General features: G+C 53.5%; 1 protein-coding gene and 1 long non-coding RNA gene across 2 annotated transcripts in view; one reads left to right on the top strand and one right to left on the bottom strand.

The window, feature by feature from the left end:
• Window positions 1–403: 403 nt before the first annotated feature.
• Window positions 404–23,358, top strand: part of SBK1 (SH3 domain binding kinase 1) — a 45,821-nt gene continuing 22,866 nt past the window's right edge. The window contains exon 1 of the mRNA XM_032327901.1: window positions 404–481. The gene's annotated coding sequence lies outside the window, so the exon portion shown is untranslated. The remainder of the gene's footprint in view (window positions 482–23,358) is intronic.
• Window positions 19,506–23,275, bottom strand: LOC116580978. The gene is made up of 2 exons (XR_004281846.1): window positions 23,104–23,275; window positions 19,506–21,230 (listed from the first exon to the last, which is right to left on the bottom strand). It is a non-coding gene; the product is annotated as an uncharacterized LOC116580978 (long non-coding RNA).

The raw sequence follows: 23,358 nt of genomic DNA, 5'->3' as shown, positions 1-23,358 counted from the left end.
CTGACCCTGACAGGCAGCAGCCTAGTGGGCAGCAGAGGGGCCGAGTTCTCCGCGAAGGGCAGCGAGGGGCCCTGCTGGACCTCGGTCTACCAACCAGCGACCTCTGAGTGCAGGCGGCTCCCTGGAAGCCGCTTCCCAAGGTCCAGCCCTGTGGGCCAGGACAGGAGTCCCCATCCGAGCCACAGGCTCCTTCAGCCACCGGGGCGACGGGGAACCTAAGGGAAAAGGCACAGGTGGCAGGTGGGCAGGCGCGGGGCCCCGAGGCCAACCGGCTGCTGACCCTGGAGCGCTCTGGCTCGGTTGTCCCTGCCCAGGCTGGGGACGATGCCACCGAGGTCCCCACCAGCCACCCCTGCCCGGTTCTGGAGCTCCCTCCAGCCTGGCCCCTGGGCTGTGGAGCAGAAGATGGGCCCGCCTTCTGCTTCGTGTGCTTCCACAGGGAGGAGGAGGAGGAGCTGCTGGAAGAGGTCCCACTGCAGAGGTCAGTGCCCCGGGGCTTGGGCAGGGCGAGGGCACAGGGCTCAGACCCCGGGACCTTCTCTGTGGGTCATGGCTTCTCCCTCACTGCCGCCTCCCCGAGTCAGACGCTGAGACACCTGGTTGGCACCGCAGCTTTCTCTCTGGCTCTCCCATTCGTGCCTTTCCTGTCCTCTCCAGTGGTGCCCACCCTGCTCAGAGCCCTCCACGGCCCTCCACCAGGATAGAGTCAGCAGTCGGCTGGGCGTTCAAGGCCTGCGTGATTGGGCTGACCCCACCCACCTCACTGGGCTCTGCTCCCCTGTATTCACCCCCACTAAAACTGCCCACACTTCCCTTTTCCCTGGTTCCCAACCATCCAGGCCCAGTGGCAATGTCTCTTCCTCCAGGAAGCCCTCCAGGAAGCCCCCGCCCCACCCCAAGCTGAGAGAAACCTTTCCTCCCTGCACTGCACTGATAATGTTCAGTCTTTGTTGAATTACTCGATGGAAAATGTCTGCGCGTCTATAAGCTCGAACGTGTGTGTGTGTGTGTGTGTGTGTGTGTGTGTGTGTGTAAAAGGAAAAGAGCAGTGACAGGGTGGAAATGAATGTTTGTGCGGCTGTGTGAGCATTTGGGGGGGTGTCTGCGCATGTGCATACGTGTTCGTGGGAGTGGGTACAATAAGTTCTCTGGACCTATGTACGTGAAGGTTTGGGGACTCCTCCCCATGTGAGGGTTCATGCCCCAGGGACCATTGTCCCTTTTGCCAGTTCTCCCCACCCCCACCTGCAGGGAAACCCAGGCTCCAGCCAAGTGCATTACCCAAGCTGTGACCACAGGCTCTGGGAATGGATAGAAAGTCTGCAGGGGACACAGGGGTCACCTCTGCTCCAGCCCAGCCCGCCCACGCCTCCATCACTGCCTGAGTCAGCACTGCCCTGGGTGGGGAGGAGGGTAGGCTGAGGGCTGACCCGGGGGGCCCCTGCAGGCCCCTTTCAGGAGGGTGAGAGGTGGGGACTCCCGCAGCCTGGACAGTTTCCTCTCTCCCTGGATTTCTCTGCTGGACCCCCAGTCTGTTAGTTTCCCTCTGTAGGCCTTTGTCCCCTCATCTGATGAATGGGGAGATAGCCCCTGCCACGGTTGTCCGTTCATGACTCCGTAGGGACTGAGACCCTGACCCCCACCCCAGAGCACCAGAGCCCTCACCGTCCCAGGGTCACGGCCTGCCAGGAGAGACAGACAAGCAAACAGATCAGTGTGGCAGGGGTGTGGGACCGATCAGGCGTGGCTGCACTGTGCTCAGGGAGTCGGATGGGAAGACAGACCCCTTGTGCCTGCAGCGGCCCTCGGATACCCTAGATGTCTGTCTTACCGTCGGGGTCCTTCCCCAGGTGGTGAGTGACGTTGAGGAAGGAGCATCACGGGGAGTGGGGACAGCACGAGCAAAGGCCCGGGGGCATGAGAAAGAATTTGCAGGGGGGTGGGAAGAGATGAGGGGGCGAGGTCCGGGGGGCCCAGGTCACAGGCGGCCTGGATTGCCGAGCCAAGGCCTAGATCCATCGGTGGTGAAGTGAGCACAACAGGAGCCTCATTGTGACTATCCATGGTCCCAAAGCAATGGGCTCTGAGAGAAGGATTTTCTCATAGGAGGGGCTCAAAATGCTACAGGAGGGAAGACGGCACGGGGACAGAGGGGACCAGAACCATCTGAGGGGGTTGTCAAAAAATACACACTTAGGGGGCACCGGGGTGGCTCTGTCAGCTAAGCATCTGCCTTCAACTCAGGGTCCTGGGATCGAGCCCCGAGCCCGGCTCCCTGCTCAGCGGGCAGCCTACTTCTCCCTCTCCTTGTCACCACCCCCCCCACTGCGCCACCAGCCCCCTGCTACGGGGGACCTGCCCTCTGCCTCCTGCCCTGGGGAAACAGTGGCCTGAGAGTCTTCTTTCCAGCTGGTGCGTGCTGGACCTTTAAGTCCCAGAGAGGGGACACCAGGCTGGGCAGACAGTGACCACAGGTGCCGGAGCTAAAAATACTGATGATGTGGACGCTCGGGCTGCAGGCAGGAGCGGGTGGGAGGGAAGGCTCTGGAATCTTTCTTTCCTACTGTAGGAGCGGCAAGTGGGCAGCGAGTTTCGGTGGGGTCTCCCCTTAGGGGCTGAGAGAAGCTGCCCCCGGCCCATGCCCTTCTCAGCCCTTCTCCAGCCCCTGAAGGTTCCTGGATGCTCTCCCAGTAGCCACTGCCGTCCTCAGTCGCCCCGAGTCCTGCCGATTCTGTGGCCTCCTGCTTCTCTTGGGAGCCTCTGTAAAACGAAAGAGGTGACTTTTCTCAGGCACCTGAGCGCAGAGAGGACTCATTTGTAAATTCAACACGCTTTCCCTGAGGTCTGCTGGGCGCCGAGGCCACGGGGACGGCCGTGACACAGGCACGCTGCCCTGGAAGAGCTCGCGAGGACAAGATGGGCACACGCTGGAAGGGTTGCGACATGTCCCAGGCGAGGTGCTGTAATAGGGGGGCGAGCCCCGAGAGTCTGGGGCTTCTGCTGGGGGGTGATGTCAGATACCAGCCCGCCGAGAACACATCTGCATTGAGGAAGGCTTGTCACTCCCCATGTGGCTTCCCAGCCACCTACCTCTGGCGCTTGGATGGATTAATTAAGGCGACGCTAGCTGTCAAAACAAATAAGCCTAGAAATCATGGTGGCTTGGCACAGTAGAGCCTATGTCCTACCCCTTCAGGGTTCCAGAGGGGCTGGGGTCCAGGGGAGACCGCTCCCCCTGCTAGGTCTTTTGGGGACTCAGGCTCCTCCCACCTTGTGACGCGGTCATCACCCAGGGTTCCGAGATCTGTTGCTGGATTGTCTGCAACCGTGGGCAGACGAAGAAGAAAGAGCCCAGGAAGGACATGTGAGGTTTTAAGAGCCCAAGCCGGAAGTGGCGGGCTTGATCTCAGCCCACACTTACTGGGCAGATTTGCAAAAAAAAAAAAAAAAAAAAAAAAAAAACCCAACAAACAAACAAACAAAAAATCACCCTGGGAAATGTAGTCCAGCTGTGACAACCTCCTAGGTCTAGAAAAATGAACTATTTGAAATATCTGAAAGCACCTGGCACGTGACGGGTGCCCGGCGTGTCCGTCCATCCGTTCATTCATTCGTGCCACAAAGTTCGCTGGAGACTGCAAGGCGAAAATACCGTCTGTGTGGCGTGTGGCCAACACGGGAGCCAAAGAAAACAGAAGTAAACAAATCAATATGCTCGAAACCCACTGTTAAGGAAATAAGCAGAGGGATAGTGGGGAAGACACCCCCTTTGCAGAAGGTGAATGGGGGAGGCAGGGATAGTCCATCCGAGAGCTAAAGAAGGAGAAGGAGCTGGGCACAGTGGGGGTAGGAGCATCCCAGGCACGAAGAACAGATGTGCCAAGGCCCAGGGGCAGATGAGAGTTTGGCCAGCATGGTTCACACAGAGCACCCGGTGGGGAGAGCTGCAGGATGAATTACAGCGTGGACACGGGGTACCGGTGCGGAGGTCATGTTGAAGATGGAGGGGCCGTGGAGGTGGCCTGGACCAAGGTGGACCTTGGAGATGGGGAAGCAGATGTCTCCTAGGTATAGTTAGGAGACAGAATTTGCTGATGGGCTAAAGGAAGAAGGGAACGGAGGATGAATCTGAGGTTTCTGGGTGGGAGAGATGCATGGGTGTTGGGAAGGTGTGGCAAGAAAATCAAGAATTCTGCCATGGTGTCTTCAACTGGAGAAGCACGTGAGCTGTCCAAGAAACGATGATGTCAAGTGAGGGCTTGATCCTGAAAGTCTGCGGCTCCAAAGGGGAGACTCTTGGCTGGTGATAGACCGTCGGAGGCCTCAGCAGAAAGGTGGGCACTGGAAGCCGTGTGTGTGAGTGTGTGAGGTCCCAGCAGCCAAGAGAAGAGCGGCTCCAGGAGAAGGGGGAGCAGACAATTGGCCTCAAAGACGCCAAACAATCAAGGGAAAAGAGAACGGATTTGGCGACACGGAGGTCGGGAGGGGACTTTGAGAAGAGACCTTTCTCGAAGGGTTGGAGACAACAGCAGGTGTGAGCCGAGCCGGCCGATTAGGACGGCGCAATGAACACATACATCGAACTTCTCCGAAACCCCATCAAAAGGAAGGAAGCAAGAGGGTGCTTTAAGGTCTGCATTTGGGTCCCGTGTTTGCTTCCGAAACAAATTACCGCAAACTTGCTTGCTTAAGACCAGACAAATGTATTATCTTACAGTATGTCAGAAGTCCAACACAGGTCTCACTGGGCTAACGTCAAGGTGTCGACAAGGCTGCCCGAGGAAGCTCTTTGTGGAAGAACTTTCTGGAAGTTCTAGGAGAGAATCCATTTCCTAGTCTTTTCCCAGGGGCCCTTTCCCAGAGGGGACCCACATTCCTCCGCTTGTGGTTCCCTCCCTCTCCCCCACCAACAGGGAGCATGGTAGCCTCTCTCTGATCATGGCTGAGAAAGACAGGTTTTCTGCTTTTTCGGCCTTGTGTGCTTAGATTGGGCTCGCCTAAATAACCCGGGATCCTTTTCCCACGTCAAGGTCCTTAACCTTAACCACACCAGCAATGTCCCTTTGTTCCGGAGAAGGGGGAGCAACATACTCAGAGGTTCTGGGGATTAGGACACAGACACTGGGGCCTCGGGGGGTGGTGGGGAGCAGGACGGATGGGTCAGCAAGAACTGATACATTGCACAGGAGACAGCGGCAACAAAATTTTGAATCTGGAAGGCAGATGAGCCCTTGGTAAGCGATTTCCCAGCCCGATGACCTTGCACCTGAAGCCAGCCCCCAGCTGGGAGTGAGAAAAGCAAGGAGCTCGAGAGTTAACCCCACAAAACCGCCAAAGGCTCCAGTGGCGTTAGTGGGCTAAGTACTCCCTGGAAGCAGGAGGAGAGCGGCCCCCAAACAGGAGGGTCAGTGTAGGAAAGGCTGTCGTCCTCGGATCTCCTTCTCCAGCTACGCACAGCTGGGCGGCTGCCCCTCTCCTGCCCCGACAGAGGCGGAAGGTTTGTGCTCCAGAGAGACTAAAACACAGGAGGGTCTCCACACTGCAGGATGAGGACGGCAGTTCTACACCCAACGAGAAGGATCAGTTCCAGTCCACATCCTGAATCCGGGAGGCTCTGCCCCTTTACTCACCATCACCTGAGATCTTCCTCCTCCTCTGGGCTCCCTGGAACAGTGAGGTCAGGACTCAGCTTTCCAGGCAGGACTCGCCGGAGTTCTCTCCCTTCAGCCTCCAAACACATTAATGAGTATTCGGTTAGGGTTGTCCGTCGGGTTTCCTGTTCCTTCTCTTTGTTCTCTCCCCACACATTTCTGTTTTCTCTAAATTGCCTTTTGCGTGTCTGTATTAGTGTTGCCCCTTCTCGCAGAGTCTGATGCATCAAGAGAAGAATAGGTTGGCATCAGCGGTTTCCCAGCGACACGGACTGGCCAGGATTCTCTAGATTGAACCCCCGAGCCCGCCAGCACCCCGCCCCAACACAGGGCTACTCATCAGCTTGCTTTTATAAGTTGTATTTTTATATTCTTTAACCAAGGCATGATTAGAGTGGAATGCAAAGGTCTTACGGGGTTGGTTTAATGAGTTAACGCAAGTACGCACCTGTGTAACCCACACCTTGATCGAGATCTCGCACATTGCCATGTCAGGTAACACATTTTCAGGTCTCTTCACGCCCTGACGCCTAGCTGCCCCAGCACGCGCGCAGACACACACACACACACACACACACACACACACACACACACACACAGCCTCACTTCTATCCGCCCTGTAAATCTCTTAAGCATGAACCAGGGACGGCCAACACTGGAGAAAAACCTGTGATAGAAGAAGCAGGACAAAAAGAAACAGAAAAACACAATTTGGAGGGAACAGAATACACAGGGGAAAGGAAACCTAAAAACACAACGATGATGACTATATTCTGAAATGTAGGAAAATACCTACCAGCTATGAAACAAATGCTAGATGCTATTTTGGAAGATAAAAATACTCTGAAAATGAACAAAACAAAGAAAACGTCTTAGAAATTCAGAATATTGTCCAGAAATAAAAAGCATATTTAAAAGAGTAACAGGGGTCAGCAGACTATGGCTTAACAGGCCTGTCATCTGTTTTTTTTTTAATAAAGTTTTATTGGAACACAGCCACATAGACACACCCCTTTCTTTAAAAATATGTCCTATGTACAATGGCTGCTTTCACATAAGCGGAGACCATATGGCCCATAAGCTTCAAATATTTCCCACTGGGCCCTGAATTTTAAAACATTGACCACTGGATGAGAAGATAAACACATTTTTCAAAAAGTAGAGCAAAAAGGTAAAGATACATGTGTAGGTTTGGACTCTCCAGTCAACAGATGCTATGATATGGAGCTAGAAATGCAAGAAGCCCTGGGGAGCTGATGCTCATAAAAATAAAGGAAGAGGAAGCAGGACTGGACAGAGAGAATCTTCAGACCATGACATAGGGCCGACACCTGTGGAATGGCTGCTGGAAGGAAACAGATCTAAGCAAAGAGCACCTGACCTAGAGGCAGATCAAACCAAATCTTGGCCAACCAGGAGCAGCTCCTAGAGGAAAGACTGTTCATCCAAGAAGCCCCTCACTGGGCAGAAATGACCAGGCCCTGGTGTCTCTGCTGAGCTCAGTTGCTGGCAGGGCTGCCCAGGAAGACCTTGGTCTTGGTGCAAAGGCCATGGCAGAGCTCAAAGTCCCTGTAGTTGGAGGCTGCCAGCGCTTGCACTCCTCACAGCTGAGTGACAAGTTTTTCAAGAAAGAAAAACTCAGAAGGGGCACCTCCAGGACTGCTACTGTGTGGAAAGTAGGAAAGAAAGAGAAAGAAAATGAAAGGACCAGCGCAGTAATCTCGCCCCTGAACAAAAGAGTTCCAGAAAGAGAAGAGAGGAAATAATCAATGAATTATTTCAAATATTTCTCAGAATGGAAAGACCTGAGTTTCTAGATCAAAAGTGACCACTGAGTATCCAACCAAAGGATAAAAATAGACCCACACCAAGGCCACTTGCCAGTAAATTTTAGAATACAAGGACGAGAAGAATATTCTACAAGATTCTATGAAGGATCAAGAATTGAAATATCAGGCGCCTGGGTGGCTCAGTGGGTTAAAGTCTCTACCTTCAGCTCAGGTCATGATCTCAGGGTCCTGGGATCGAGCCCCGCATCAGGCTCTCTGCTCAGCGGGGAGCCTGCTTCCTCCTCTCTCTCTGCCTCTCTGCCTACTTGTGATCTCTGTCTGTCAAATAAATAAATAAAATCTTAAAAAAAAAAGAATTGAAATATCATCAGACATCTCATCAGCAATCCTGAAAACCAGAAGACAATGAAGAATGAAGTAGTTTTCAAAAGTATGGAAGAAAATTATTGTCAGCCTAGAATTCTATACCTAGCCTAACCATTCATAAAATGAGAGGAGGAAAAAGATTGTTTCAGATTTACAAGTGCTCGAAGATTTTACCTCTCACACATCTTTTTTTTTTTAATTTTGTATTTAAATTCAGTTCATTAACATATACCGTATTATTAGTTTCAGAGGAGAATTTAGTGATTCACCAGCTGCAGGAGACACCCAGTGCTCACTCCATCGCGTGCCCTGCCTAATACCCATCGTCCAGTTACCCCGTCTCCCCACTCCTCCCCTCCAGCCGCCCTCAGTTTGTTTCCTAGAGTTAAGAGTCTTATGATTTGTCTTGCTCTCTGTTTTCAACTTATTTTATTTTTCCTTCCCTTCCCCTATGTTCATCTCTTTTGTTTCTTAAATTCCACATATGAATGAAGTCATATGCTCTTTGTCTTTCTCTGACTGACTTATTTCGCTTAGCATAAGACACTCCAGTTCCATCCATATCATAGCAAATGGCAAGATTCCATTCTTTTTGATGGCTGAGTAATAGTCCATTACATATACATTGGAATATATATATATATATATATATGGTATTGAATCCATATATATAATAGAAAATGGGGATGTAGACACACACACACACACACACACACACACACACACACACACACATCACATTTCCTCTACCCATTCATCCTTCAGTAGATGTCTGGACTCTTTCCATATTTTGGTTATTGTGGTCCCATGCATCTTTCTTAAGAAAGCTCCTGAAGGATGTATTTCACAAAACAAGGAAGTAAACCACAAAAGAGAAGGACCTGGGATCCAGGAAACAAGGGAGCCAACACAAGACCAAGAGATGAAGGCATCTCCCAGCTAATGGTGAAGGGAAATCCCTGCGGCAGCGGCAGCATCGCTGGGCAGCAGGCCTGGTGGGCAGACCTCTCACACTGAAATAAGTCAGGAGGGGAGTGCCTGCCTAACTCAGTTGGTAGAGCACGAGACTCTTGATCTTAGGGTTGCGAGTTCGAGCCCCACGTTGGGCGTGGAGCCTACTTAAAAAAAAAAAAAGTGAAATAGGTCAGAAGGTTCTAGAAAAGATTTCTTTAAGGAGATGAAAGTGATAGAATACCTAAGTATTTTGACTTTGGAGAGATTTACCCCAGTAGGAGAGAATGTGGACCACATTAGATATAAACACATAGAAAAATCAACTTTTGTGCAGAAAAGGGAAAGAAACTTAAAATCTTAAACTTCTGAGAGAACAAATATTTGCAAGACACAATTGGTCTGATAAAAAAAAAAAAAAAGCTCTGTCCTTTGGATAACAAGGACTGTTATCCAAAGTATACAAGGAATTCTTAAAAAAAAAAAAGAAAGAAAGAAAGAAAAGAAAAAAGAAAGAAAGAAGAAAAGAAAATGAGCAGCTCAATTTTAAAATGGGCAAAAGATTTGAACAAATACCTCACCAAAGAGGATCTATAGATGGTAAATAAATATATGAGATGCTCAACATCCTATGTCATTAGGGAACAGCAAATGAAGACAACAGGATTTACCAATACACACTTAGTAGAATGGCTAAAATTCAAAACACTGACAACACCAAATGCTGGTGAGGATGTGGAGCAACGTTCACTGCCGATGGGACTGCAAAGTGGTACAGCCACTGTGGAAGACAGACTGACAGTTTCTTACTAAGCTAAACACAGTCTTACTGTAAGATCCAGCAATAGCCTTCCTTGGAGTTTATACAGATGAGTTGAAAACCTACGTCCACGCAAAAATTTGCACGTGGATAGCAGCTTTATTTATAATTGCCAAACTGGGAAGCAACCAAAATGTCCTTCAACAGGTGAAGGATAAACTGTGGTCTGTTCATACAATGGAATATCATTCAGCAATCAAAAGAGATTAACCTTCAGGCCACAAAAAGAACCCTAAATGCATATTGCTAAGAAGCCATTCTGGAAAGGGTACGCACTACAGGATTCCAACTATCTGATATTCCGGGGGAAAAAAAAATCTCTAGAAGCAGTAAAAAGACCAGCGGTGGCCAGGTGATTTGTGGGGAGGGTCAGAGCATGGGATTTTTTTAGGGCGATGAAATGATTCTGTACGATAGTGCGATGACATCATACGTTTGTCAGAACTGGTAGAATGTATGACACAGAGCCAGCCCTCAGCCCCAACTGTGGACTTTAGTTAATAATAAAGAATCTATTATTTCATCCATTGTAACAAATGTACAGCCTTAATACAAGATTTTTTTAAAAGATTTTATTTATTTGACAGAGAGAGAGAGAGAGATCACAAGTAGGCAGAGACGCAGGCAGAGAGGAAGGGGCAAGCAGGCCCCCGGCTGAGCAGAGAGCTTCATTCCAGGACTCTGGGATCATGACCTGAGCCGAAGGCAGGGGCTTAACCTACTGAGCCACCCAAGGGCCCCAATACAAGATGAATAACAAGGGAAATATTAACAAAAGGGAAATAATAACAAAATAAAAACAAGGGAAACTGGGGGCATGGGAGAGGAAGGTCTATGTCCTCTCTGCACGATAGTTTAAGCCTGAGACTGCTCTACGGGATAAAATCTTGGGGGTGCCCGGCTGGCTCCGTCGGTAGAACACGCCACTCTTGATCTCGGAGTCATGAGTTCGAGCCCACGTTGGGAATAGAAAATACTTTTTTAAAAAAATCTATTCTCAGAAAGGAAAGGGAGGGGGAGAATGTGTAGTCTTCCACATGAAGCTGTTCCCAACGTTTCCACAATACGTAGGCACCGGCAATGTTCCGGCGCGGCTGTATTAGGAGCGTGGGAATAGGAAGTGTGTGGGGGGCGGATGTAAGGGAGTGTGTGTGAGGGAACTCAATCCTCATCTTCCCAAGTGGGGAGCTGACAGAGAAAACCTAAAACTGGAAAGAAGCGATGAAGGTGCTAGGTAGCACAGCCAGACGTAAACATTCCTGCAGTTGAAATGACTGTCCCCAAGCGGTGGGAAATGGGAGCGGAGGCTGCTCGTGTTTCTCGCTTCCAAGCCGTGAGCACGTTTAACTGGTATAAGAACGCAAGCCGTCTCTGCAAAAGGATCGGAGAAAAACAGTAAGAACCAAAGACAGGCAGGGAGATGGCAGGGCAGCAACCTCGGTCAGGAAGCTCGGCACACCGTGGGGGGTGAGGGAGGAGATGCCCGAGCCAGTGTGTCCGCTGGAACCATCCTGGGACAAGAACCAGGTTGGTGGGAGAGGGAGGCAGGGGAGTCCTGAAGAAACAAGGTCCTAAGGGCGGCTTGGCCCCACAAGGAGGAGGGCGTCCCCCAACCCAAGCAGATCGGAGGAAGCAAGAAGTGAGCAGCTGGGTGGGTTTGTGCTTCTGCGACGGGCGGCCCTGGGATCCAGCTGTTTTCTCGGTGAAGTGGGGGCCACGGTTGGAGGAGAAAGGAGACGGTGGGAAGGAGTCAGCCAGCACCTTGCTGCTCAGAGTAGGGTGGACCAACCAGAAGCTGGGGACAGCCAGAGATGGGGGCTGGGTAGACAAGCCAGATCCTTGGCTCCACCAAGAGCCCTAGGAGAATCACAGGCAAATGGAAGTTTCCCATCCCAGAGCGAGGAGGGAAAGCAGCTGGCGGGCAAAACAGGGGTTGCGCAGCAGCAATGAGCACCCCTTCAAGATCACGAGCTAGGAGGGAAGCTGCGGGCCCCGTGCAGGAAGCTCCTGCAAAGCTGGCTTGCTCGGGGCAGGCAGAGAGAGGGTGATGCTTACCATCCTGCCAGCCAGGGACCCCGACAGGGGGAAATGGGAGATCTTGGCAGGGGGGCGGGGCGTGGGGTCATTATGAGATCTAGGGTGTAAGCTTGGGAGCAGACGAGGCTGGGAAACCCAGAGGCCTGCTGTCGGCTGCCTGAAAGTTTCACCGTCTTCCCACCTCCGGAAGTTTGCTCCCACAAACCTAAAGATGGTGAGAGCAAACGGATCGATTTGCTCTTGGGTGTGTGGTCTGCACATCATGCTTTTTGAAAGCTTCCCTGGAGATTATAACATGCCGTAGAGTTTGGGAGAAACCCGCAGGCGGAGACAAGGAGACCCAGACACGGAGAGAGAGAAAGGGACACGCAGGGGACAACCAACAGGTGCCCTGGGGTGGGCACAGCCTAGTGAAGTCTGACCAGGAGAAGGGGCCTCAGGTGAGTCAGGGCGGCGCCACATGGCCTGCGCTGTAGGTGAGCTGAAGATGGGGGTGGCGTGGCCTTCCTCTGGAGGACCAGCTCCTAAGCAGGGGCCTGTGTGCGCGTGTGTGAGGGACAGACAGGCCGAGACAGAGGCCCCCGTTCGTCCTGCGCTGTGCGAGACCGGCCACTAGAGGGAGCGCTGCGCTCACACATCAGGGACGGGTCCCGCAGGTCGCGGCCGGAGGCTCTGGCCTCTTGATCCCGCAGCTCCTAGGTTCCTGCTACAGATCTCGTAGCCACACAGCCCTGGATTTAACGGCAGTTCCCACCACTTCCAAGGCCCCGCGACCTTGGCCAGGTGACTCAGGTGCTCTGTGACCCAGTTCCATCCGCCGTAAAATGGGCACGGCCACGGCCCCAACCTTCTGGGGTTGTTGGCAGCATGAACGAGGTCGTTCCCGGACGCCCAGGGCCACCCCGGGGGATGCTAACCTGACGTGATGCTGGAGGAGGTTTTGCTGTCGCCTCTGTCTCTCTCTCTCTGCTTCTCCGGCCGCCCCTTTATCCAGCCCAGATCCAGGAAAATGGATAGGGGTTTTATGACACTGGGGGAGAGCAGAGGCTGGGTGGGGTCGGGCAGGTGGTCCCAGGGGCAGGGACAGGAGAAGCCCAGTCACCTTCTCTGCCTGCTCAGTCGTGCCGGTTCTCTTGCCCTGGAGCGCTTCTCCTCCGATGGCTCATTCCTGGCCGTGGCCTCACCCTTCCGGCCACTGTACCTTCCTATCTCCTCGGGGGGACCCCGGGAACCAGCAGCTGCCCTAGCCTGACAACCACATCATCCCTGGGGCAGTGCCATTGCCTGGTACCCAAGGGGCTCGGAGGGGCGCTCCTTCCCAGCCCCTCTCCAATCTGCCCCCCACCCGGCTCCTGCCCACAGCAGCCAACATCTGACCTGTCAAGCCGCACCCCAGGGGGACCCGCATTTCCAGGTCTGCAGACATCCCCGATGCAGAGGTTGCCGTGGGAAGAAGGCCCACAGAAGCAGCCCACATGGGGGCATAGCCCGCCCTGACATGAAACACTGATTTGCCAGTATTGTTAAAAGCAGGGCATTCCATCCTCAGATCTGGATTTCCAACTTCTCTCGAAACCTCGGAGGCTCTAAGAGCCTGAGCTTACACTCCCACATGGCCAGAGTGGGTCCCAGGGGCAAAGAGGCCACCGTGCAGGTAGAGCCTGGACTCTCTGGTTCCCCACTGTCCCGGCTCAGGCCGTGTCCCCCAGCCAGGGTCCCTCCCCGGCCGCTCCGAACGTCTGTGAGCCTGTGCTGGAGAGTTCAGGAACCACCGCTGGCCCGGGGCAGGTTGCAATGGAGAGCTGGAGGATGGAGTGCCCCCCCCCCCAGAATGACAGCGGATCCTCAAGGGCAAGGAACACTGGGGACCCGAGAGCTGCTTAGTCCCCTCACCTGTTCGTGGAAATTGATGGTCCAGGTGCCCAGAGTAAACCCCACACCCCTCACCTCCATTGTCCAATCTGTCCACAGAACCCCCGCGTCTCCCCACCTCTCCTCCTACTGCCCCAGTTCGACCTGCTGTCTTCTCTCCCCCAGCGGGGTGCAGGAGCCTCCTCCTGTCTCCTCTTGCCCCCCAGAGGCCGTCTACCCCACAACAGCTAGAGGGAGCCTGTGAGCCCTCCTTGGCTCAAAACCCTCCAAGGACTCCCACCGCGCTCAAGAATCAAAGCCAAAGACACGGTGGCCCTAAATGAACTGTCCTCATTACCTCTCATCTCCTCCCCTGCCGTTCCAGCCTCTTCATGGTTCCTGACATCCCAAACACACTCGGACCCCAGGGCCTTGGCACTGGCTGGCCTACTGTACCCTGCCCACCCACCCCACCCCCACCGCCCCGTATCCGCAGGGCTCCCTCCCTTACCTTCAAGTTTCTGCCGGAGTGTCACCATCTCTGTGAGGACTTCCCTGGTCTCCCTGCCCCCGACCGGGATTCTGTTCTGTTCCGTTCGTTGGATGGCAGAGGTGCGCAACAAATACTTGGTCATTGGATAAGGACATGAACGAACAGGTGAAATGAGGGAGACAATGGTAGCGAGTGGGGGGGGGGTCGGGGGGGGTTGGGGGGGCGGGGCAGACTGCCAGATTGTGGGTCACGCAGGGCCCCAACCTTGGGGTTTCCTGCCCTGTCGTGAGCCTCTTGCAATCTTACGAGCTTCATCTTTGAATTTGTGAGTGAGGTCTGAAGGGACACCCCGCCCGCATCCCCCGCGTGGGTTCTCAGCGGCCCGCCCCTGGTCTCACGCAGTCACCACTGCTGTCCTTTGCAGAAGGTGGGGGGGCGTGCCCAGGGTGCAGTCAGGGTCCATGCTGCGGAGGCAATGGAGGGGCCCCGGGCACCGATGACGGGCTGCACTGGCCAGCGCGGCCCCCCATGCCCAAGGGAGCGCGACACTGAACAGTAACTAGAAACCCACCAGGACGGGCTGCGAGAGGGAGCTGGTGGAGCTTAGCTCTGCTCTCTGAGCAAGGGCCCACATTCTGCAGCTGCCCTGGTATCACGCGCTCACCTCTCCCCAGTACTAAGTGCTCTACCCGCCGGAGCTGGGGAGGCGGTGGTGGTGACTGTTATTCAGGACCCCCCAATTAGAGAGAAATGGGGCTCCAGCAAGAGAAGGCACCCGGGGCTCCTAGAAGAGCTGGCCCCTGGCCTGGAAGACAATATTCCTTGGGCCCTGCACAGCGAGCAGGAGGCTGAGGACGAGCCAGGGCGAGCTCCTTCCTCCCTGGCCTCGGTTGCCACATCTGTGAGCTGGGACGAGAGCCCCCGCACATCTTTACAGCAGGGACGGGGGCACACATTGCAGACTTAAACGTGGGGCGACGTGTGCGTGGCTGTCACGGTGCCCGACCTGCCGTGGGGCTTGTCATCGTGGTTCTGAAGGGTTCCTGGGTCAGGGCTCAATTTTTGTCCCCATTCTCCAAAATGTTCCAAGGGAACCTGGCTTTAGCCCCCAAAAGATGGGTACCAGGGGACCGGCCCTCAGTAATGACGTCAGGCCCAGATGTCAATAGTTTATAGGACCTTGGTGAGGGCATCCGACCTTGAGGGTGAGTTCAGACCAGCCCCTGGGGTTGGATGCACAACCTGATGGTCACTGCAGGTCTTGGTCGTGGCCTCAGACCCCCGTGGTGGCCGCAGACAGACTGAGGGACACCTGAGAGGCACCAGGCGTCTCATTCCCCCCCCCATCCTGCCTGAGCCCCCATCCCTCCCTAGCCATTAGAATTTGAGCCATTCTCCAGGATCCACTTAATTAGCCAAGCTCATTAACTCCCACAGGCTTTTCCTCCCCACCTAATTAACTGACTTAATTAGGGCTTACAGACCTGCTCCCACCCTGCCCACCTCCGCCAGGCCCTGACTCGGCCGAGCCTCCACGAGGCAGGGCGTGGAGCGGATGTGGCCAGGGACCTTCTAGCACCGGCCCCTCTGCCCTGTGTCTCTCCGAACTCCCCCGACCCCAATCCCACCATCACCCCCAGGATGCCAAGACCATGCGCCACCCGGGGAGGGCGGCAGGTCATAGGCAGAAATTGACAGAAATTGGGGAGTTGTGATGGGGAGGGCAGAGGGGGAGAGGTGGGAAGAGGCGGAGTGGAGTAGGACTAGAGGAGGAGGTGGGTTGGGCATCGTGGAGATGGGTGGGCTCGGCAGCCTGGGGCTGGGGGCCTGCACTCTGGAGCCGGCTGGGTTTGAGCCCCACCTAGGGTGTGAACTTCAGCAAATGCCTCCCCATTCTGTGTCTTGGAGACAAGGTGACTGTAGCCTCACTGCACGCTTGTCATGAGGTTCAAATGAGTTGATAAGGGCACAATGCTTAGGACTTGGCCTGGCACAAATCTGTGTTTGTGAAATAAGCAGGTAGGGTTGGACAGAGGTCCCCTGAGGGCTGGGGGCTGGAGGAAGGGAGGGGGCGACCAGAGCATCCTATCCCCAGGAATCAAGGCGAGGCTCTGAGAGTGCCAGTAATGGACGGAGGCTGCCTACAGAGCAGAGCCCTTGGCCTGGGAGAGGTTAAAGGGATAAGGACACAGCGTCCATTCCTACCCCAGGGCTGGAAGAGGTTGGCCTTGCTAGTTCAGGACCTCTAGTGCCGTGCCCCAGTTTCCCCATCTGGGGGAAGGCCTAGCCTTGTGGAAGTACCCGGCACACCCTTGATGCCTAATGCATCAGTCCCGAGAAGAGAGGTGAGGTGACAAGTACTTGGGGGAAGGTGCTCAGCTGCTCTTCACCTCCCCTGGGCCCGAAGCAAAGACAGAGGGCGGTGCTCGCAGCAGGCAGGACGCAGGCCAGACAGAAAGCAGAGCTTCCCGGAGTTGAGGGGTATGAGTTCTGCAAGGTGGAGGAAAGGAGGTGTGCCCAGGCTGCTGAGCGGGCTCTAGGGGAGAGATGGGGGGGGGGGAGGGATACCCAACAGTGAGCAGGAAGCGGGAGAAGGGGACTGAGCACCCAGACGGCCCTTTCCTTCGTAGCCCCCGCTCCCCGCTGGCCATCCCAGCGCAGCCGCCACCTCCTCCAGAAAGTCCTGACCTCTGTCTCTCCTTTGTAGTCGGATCTTGGTCAGAATTGGACCCTTTATTGGGGCGATGAGAACAGTGTCTCCCCCACTGGGCTAGAGGCTCCTGAAGGCAAGGATTGTCTGTGGAGCTCACCTGTTTATCCTAGTGACCCCTTCCGGTAGGTGCCCGTTATCAAGTGTGAATGAATGAATGGATGCCTTGGCCTAGAACCCAGAGGTTCCTGAAAGAGAAAAAGACCCCACGTGGCAGCCCAGGAACCCACCCACAACATGCTCAGCTCTGAACCCACCCAGCTCCTCAAGTGACCCCAAGAACAGGAGCAGGAGGTGGACTCTCAGAATCCGAAACCTCTGCTCCTGGGCAGGTTGAGCTCCCTCTGAGAATTCCCTTTCACAACCTGGGACGCTGAGGAAATAGTATGGGAACAGATGGCAGAATCATTCACTTACCCCTGTATTTTTTAACACTTCAGAAACCCACATTTATACGTAGTATAAAGAACTTAGGGTTGTAAGTGGCAGAGACCCATGTCCAGCTGACAAGCACAAAAGGAACTTTAAGGGGATTACATACTCAAAAAGTCCAGAGCCTTCAGGTATGGCTGGATCCAGGGGCTCAAATGATAGTATGAGGATTTTGACTCATCATCTCTTGGCTCTGCTGTTTTGGCTTCAACCTCTGAGAGGTTCTCCCTGGTAACACTAACTCTAGACTTATATCTCTCTCTTTTGGTTCAATGGGAAGAGAGTTCTATCCTATTGCCCTGGCTTGGGGTACAGACCCATCTCAGAAATAATCAGCGTGACCAGGGGGCTGGTAGACACTGATTGGTGCGCGCTGGGTCACAAACCCACTCCTAGGGCCCAACAGATGAGCCCCTCCTGCTGCTGAGAAGCCCCTAACGTGTAGGAATACGGGTCCCCAAGGGAAAATTGGGGTAATGTTGCTAAAAGATGCGGCGGAGAGTTGATGCTGGATAAGAGAGTTAGACTCTCTACTTGGACTGTATGACCATTAAGCCAACACCAGGGCCCGCCAGTAAGTGCTCATCTTGGTGGCAGGCACGGTCAGTCTCAACCCTGTCTTCCTGGGCCGCCCCCCACCCCCACTACTGCTTGCCAGCCTCCTCATCAGTGCTCCTCACCCCTGTTATCTGATCCCGCTGCTCTGCTCACATCCACAGCCCTGCCCGTCCCCGCCGCAGCTCCCCTGGATCCTGACAACGTCCAGGAGCTGAGGTATCACACATGGTCTGAACATCTTAGGTGCACATTCCACTCCGTCTCTGAGCGCTCCCCAGTGGGACTTCCTGTTGCCCACCTGGGTAACCCTCGGGCATCGCCTTCCTGGCTCGCTTCTCCGCTCCCCTCCCTGAGATTATCTACCAAATAAACTACTTCCTTTCCAATCACTGTCTCAAGGTCTGTTTCCGGGAAACCCAAACTAAGACATCATGAAATCCAGACCCCTGGGGATCGTGTACTGAACAGCACTTGCTTCTTTCCAAATGCCTAGATTCCTGGGGATAGCTTTGGTGATTAATCGCTGAGGAAGGAGTTAGGACTGAACCAACTCTGGGTAGCTTTGCTGCGTCTGCTCTGAGGATTCCAGAGGCGGCTTCTTGTTCCCCTGCCATAAGCTTGGGGGTGGGGAGGACCTATCAGACCCTCACTCCACTTCCCAGACAGAGAAGTAGCCCCAGCCAGCCCGGAAAGAAAGCAGCAGGTCTGAGTGCAGGGAGTCAGGGAGCCCAACTACAGCCCAGTCCTGTGTTTGTCAGAGAATATGAGGGGAGGTCATTCTAGCTAATTCCTGGATCTGGCTTTAGAAAACACAGAATCGCATTCTGCAAAATCTTTTTTTTTTTTAAGATTTTATTAATTAGTTGAGAGAGAGGGTGATCTAGAGAGAGAGAACATGAGCAGGGAGAAGCAGGCTCCCTGCTGAACAGGGAACCCAAGGCGGGGCTCAATGCCAGGATCCTGACCTGAGATCATGACCTGAGATGAAGGCAGATGCTTAACTGACTGAGCCACCCAGATGCCCCTCTTTTCTTAACCGCCCCCCCACCAGATCCCATTTAAAAAGACTTCCACTGGAAAGCCTGGGTCCTGAAATCTCAGGGTCCTGAGATCGAGTCCCACATTGGGCTCTCTGCTCAGCGGGGAGTCTGCTTCTCAAACAAATAATCTCTCAACTAGATAAATCTTAAAAAATAATAAAATAAATAATTTTGAAAAAAATAAGTAAATAAAAAGACTTCCACTGAGTAATTTTAAACTATTTTGAAAATCATAAGAGAAAATACAGAGATGTAGAAACCTGTGTGTATCCACAGCTAGAACCAACGTTAATATTTTGTTATATTTGTGTCAGATATATATTTTAAAAGATTATTTATTTATTTATTTATTTGACAGACAGAGATCACAAGCAGGCAGAGAGGCAGGCAGAGAGAGAGGAGGAAGCAGACTTCCCGCTGAGCAGAGAGCCCGATGCGGGGCTCGATCCCAGGACCCTGAGATCATGACCCAACCAGAAGGCAGAGGCTTTAACACACTGAGCCACCCAGGCGCCCCTGTGTCAGATATTTTTTAAAAAGATTTATTTACTCATTTGAGAGAGAGAGAGAGCGCGCACGCGCACGCACACACACACACACACACACACAATAGCAGTAGTGGGGGGGGGGGCAGAGGGAGAGAATCTTCAAGCAGACTCTCCACTGAGCACAGAGCCCAAAGCCCGCCTCAGTCCTGGGATCCATAGCATCGTGACCTGAGGAGTAACCAAGAGCCAGATGCCCAGTCCACTGAGCCACCCAGGTGCCCCCCAACCCTGTGCCCACTGTTTTTAATGAATGGAAGGAAGGAAGGAAGGAAGGAAGGAAGGAAGGAAGGAAGGAAGAAGAAAACATGACCCAGAAGAATGAGTTCCCATTATCTACCCCGACCCCAGGCCCATCTCCTAGATTCCATCTCCAGGAGCAGCCACTGTGACCATGTTAGAGCTATCCTCATATCCGTGGGCAAGCTTTCAGCTACGAGGAGAATTGCCTTCAAAGCTGCTCCAAGTACAACTCAGCAGCTCGGCAATGTCATAAAGGAGCAAGGTTCTTTCCTCTCTGCACTGCCATTATACTGTACTTCCATCATCAGTGGCATCCTGCTGGCTACGGTCACAGACTTTGTATTTCGACACGGGAGGTGGAGAGCTCATCAGGACTCTTGCAGGAACACTGTGTTTCTCACTTCAGAATATATTCTCCGAAAAGGCAATGAGGGATTTAAAGATCGCTCACCTCCAGCTGCTGTCCATCCCGGGCTCCCCTCCTGTCTTCCTTCGGGTCCATCTTGGGTTCTGGTGGAACTGTTGGTTTTTCGTTATTGGCAATAGCTTGACTTGTGTCTCCCAGGGGCGCTGGAGGCTCCTGTTCCTGGCTGTGAAGGGCTTCCGTAACCTTTGCTCAGAATGTCACCGTGGTCTTCAGCTTCCTAAACCTGATCTGCTCTCTGAACCACTTAGTCGCCGGTGCCACCAGGACCTCTGGCCGTATGGATAAGCGGGTCACCAGGGGCAGTGCCCTGGGCATGATGGCGGCCATGAGGGCAGAGGGCACTTCCTATACTATCGTAAGGCGGACCAGCAAGCCAGGACTGCCTTCCCTTTGTCATGACAGGGGGACATGAACAATAAGGAGCATCACAGAACATACACCACACTGGGAAAATCCCCAAGTGCCATCATTTTTCCCCAGGGTGGGGACTTCCAAAATGGCGACACGTCAGTTTCAGTCCAGCTAGTAGAGTTACCCAAACTCATCTGGTTTGAAACGAGATGTCTATATCCTAGAGGACAGGGGCTCTGTTTTCATTCCTTCCCCAGTCCCCAGCAGTAGCGGAAACTTTGCCACATCGGTGAACACATCAGTGATGTAGCCAAAGGGAAGTCCTGGGATGGATTTCTGGCCCCTCAAGCCTCCCTGAGCAGGGAGTGGCAAACTGCCTGCCTGGGAGCATGAGGACACACCCCCATCCCCAGGCAGAGGAAACCTAAATGGACACCCTTTTTCTGACGTTTCTTCTGTGCTGTTATGGAAATCCTAGCCAAGTTTTATCTTAGGTTCTACTGCCCAGATCACACCCATGAAGATGCTCTCTGAAGGGTGGCATTGCTGTGGATACAAAACTGCGAGCTGGCAGGAGTGGCTTATCCCCAGGTGTCAAGGAAAAGGGAACACGGCATAACAAATAGTGGTTTTAGTTCCTCCCTGCAAATATGTTGTGATGGGTTCATTCCTCCAAGAAGAGGACCAAGGATGGGGTGAGATATTGCAAGCGGGTATCTTACCGGGGAAAATGCTTGGGCAGGGAAACCAGACGGGAGCCAGAGGAGGCTGGGTGAACCATCAGGTTAGAGAGACCCAGTGCTTGGAAGAGGAATCGAAGGAAGGGGCGATAAGAATGCTAAGAAAGTTTTGATGACGCCAGTGGGAAGTCCTTGAACCCCAGACGCCCAGGAGGGAAGCTCTGTGTCTCTAGGGAACTGGACTCCTTCTAGTCTTCAAGGCACTCAGTCCTTGTCTGGGATCAGCTAGAAGAAAACAAAACTCTTGGTCACCATCACCAGTGGATCCCTCCTGTGGATCACGGGGTTCCACATGTATTTCTCCCTGCTCCCACTTTGTAAAAGCACTCCCGCCTTCTTCTAGTAACTGAGCAGGGTACTTCTCTCGTAACTTCTAGAAACAGATTAGGGTCAGGGAAGGGAAGGGACTCCTCTTCTTGCCTGCTGGTTCCAAGCACACGGAACCCAAAGTGACCTGGCCACAGCCGCAGCTTAAACTTTAAGGGGACCCTAGATGTGTCCCCTGAGAAGAGTGTGCCCCCTTTGAGGACCGGGACTTCTCACCCTGCAGAGCTTGGAGTGGTAGTGGGGGGCGGGGAAGGAGGGGGGCGCTGAAGGGGGGAGATTTGAATACCCACAGTGCATTTTGGCAAACATTATCTAATTGCATTGTGGGAAATCAAATCCCCAGGCCAGGAATCAGGAAAGGTTTAAGCAGCAGGTGGACTTGATAACCTCGGATCACCATGGCTGGGAGCATTTCCAGGCCAGATTCTGCTCCTGTCCCTCTCTTGGTCTCAGTTTTCTCATCTGTAACAAGAGGAAAACGCCCTCTAAATTCTAATGTTCCGGGGCTCGCGTACTAGACACAGGAAGACATTTCCTTCCCCTCTTTCTCCCTCTCTAGCCTCCTGCTTCTGTCTGCCTCATGACTTAAACCCCTCCATTAGTCTGTTTGGGGCAATAAGGCCTTACTGGGAGAGGTGTAGAACAAAGGGTGAAATTGGAAACTCTGGACCATGGGCAGGGCACGGAGTGGGGAGAGAGGAAAGGCAGACAAAGAAAAGAAACCTGGCGAGGGTGCGGATAATTTGAGTGGAGAACAAAGAAGAGGAGAAAGACATTCTGTGCAAAGAAAACCGAGGGTAGAAGGCAGGAAAATCTGAGAAAGCACATATTCCAGGAACACTGGCTAAGGCCAAGGCTTAATGGAGCAGAGGGGACCTCATTAGGGAAGTGTAGAGGCCCCCAAGGCTCCGGGGTCTGAACACCAGGATAGGGAAGTTAGATTTCTTGCCCTGGAAGTAACAGGACATCCTTGGCCATATTATGGAGAGAAGCAACCCAACCCACATAGTGCTTTGCAGAGCTGATGGTCCTCCAGTACTTGGATTCTAGAACAAAAGCCTCGAGACAGAAGCAGGAAGGAGAAAAGCAGGGGACGTAGGCAATACTCTCAGACGCGGAATTTGCAAAATGATGGCCCATGGTCTAGATTTGGCCCCGAAACACATTTCATTTGGCCCATTCACTATTTCCAAACGTGGGGATTGGTTTTGAATACCAGAACATCGGAAGACGTTATGTCCGAATATGGATTTCCTGCTTCTCTTGGAAGGTCATCTGTCCCTACAGGCCCACGACGCTCCAGTTTGCCACATCTCACCACTTCCTATCACCGGATACCTGACCCCAGTCCCTAATTTATGCGATCCGTAGATCTTCGAGCCTGTCATCCCTTGTTCTAAAGATCTAGACACAGGGTGCTTGTGAAGAGTATGCTGGGTGGAGAAAACAGTCTGAACAAAGGAAGAAACAGGGAAGGTGCAGGATGTGTTGGGGCTTTTTCACTAATGTGTGTCTGGGGCTGCGTGGACGAGTCTGAGAAGGAAGGGAAATAGGGCCTGGGAGCAGGAGCGACCCCTGTCTCAGCGCCACCGTCGTCCTTCTGGGCCCCAAACACCAGCATCAGACAAGGCTCCTTCCTCACACCCCGGTAGTGCCTCTGCACGCCGCTCCCTCCGTTTGGAATCCCCTGTCCTCTCCGGTCAGCACTGTGCCCCTCGGCTGCCTCCCAGAGGAGTCGCTGACTGTTCACCCAGGGGGTCCCAAACACGACCTGGACTGGATAGAGCCCCCGAGGCCCCAGTTCACGACCTCTTCCCGGAGTAGACTGGTAGTTTTCCGAAGTCTTGCTCGAAAGAGAACGGATGGATGGATGGGTGGGTGGGTGGGCGGACAGACAGGACACACTGACGAATGAATGAGCGCACACACGCGGTTGCAGAGCTAGGCTGTCCCCCCCCCCCCCAAACGGACCCATGCTCCGCCCCACAAGAACAGACTGGGACAGTCTGGGGCAGTCTGGTCCCGC

This window comes from Mustela erminea, chromosome 20 (assembly GCF_009829155.1).
Source record: "Mustela erminea isolate mMusErm1 chromosome 20, mMusErm1.Pri, whole genome shotgun sequence".
Classification (NCBI taxonomy): Eukaryota; Metazoa; Chordata; class Mammalia; order Carnivora; family Mustelidae; genus Mustela; species Mustela erminea.
Note: the sequence above shows the minus strand (reverse complement) of the source record. Positions and strands in the feature narration are given on the sequence as shown.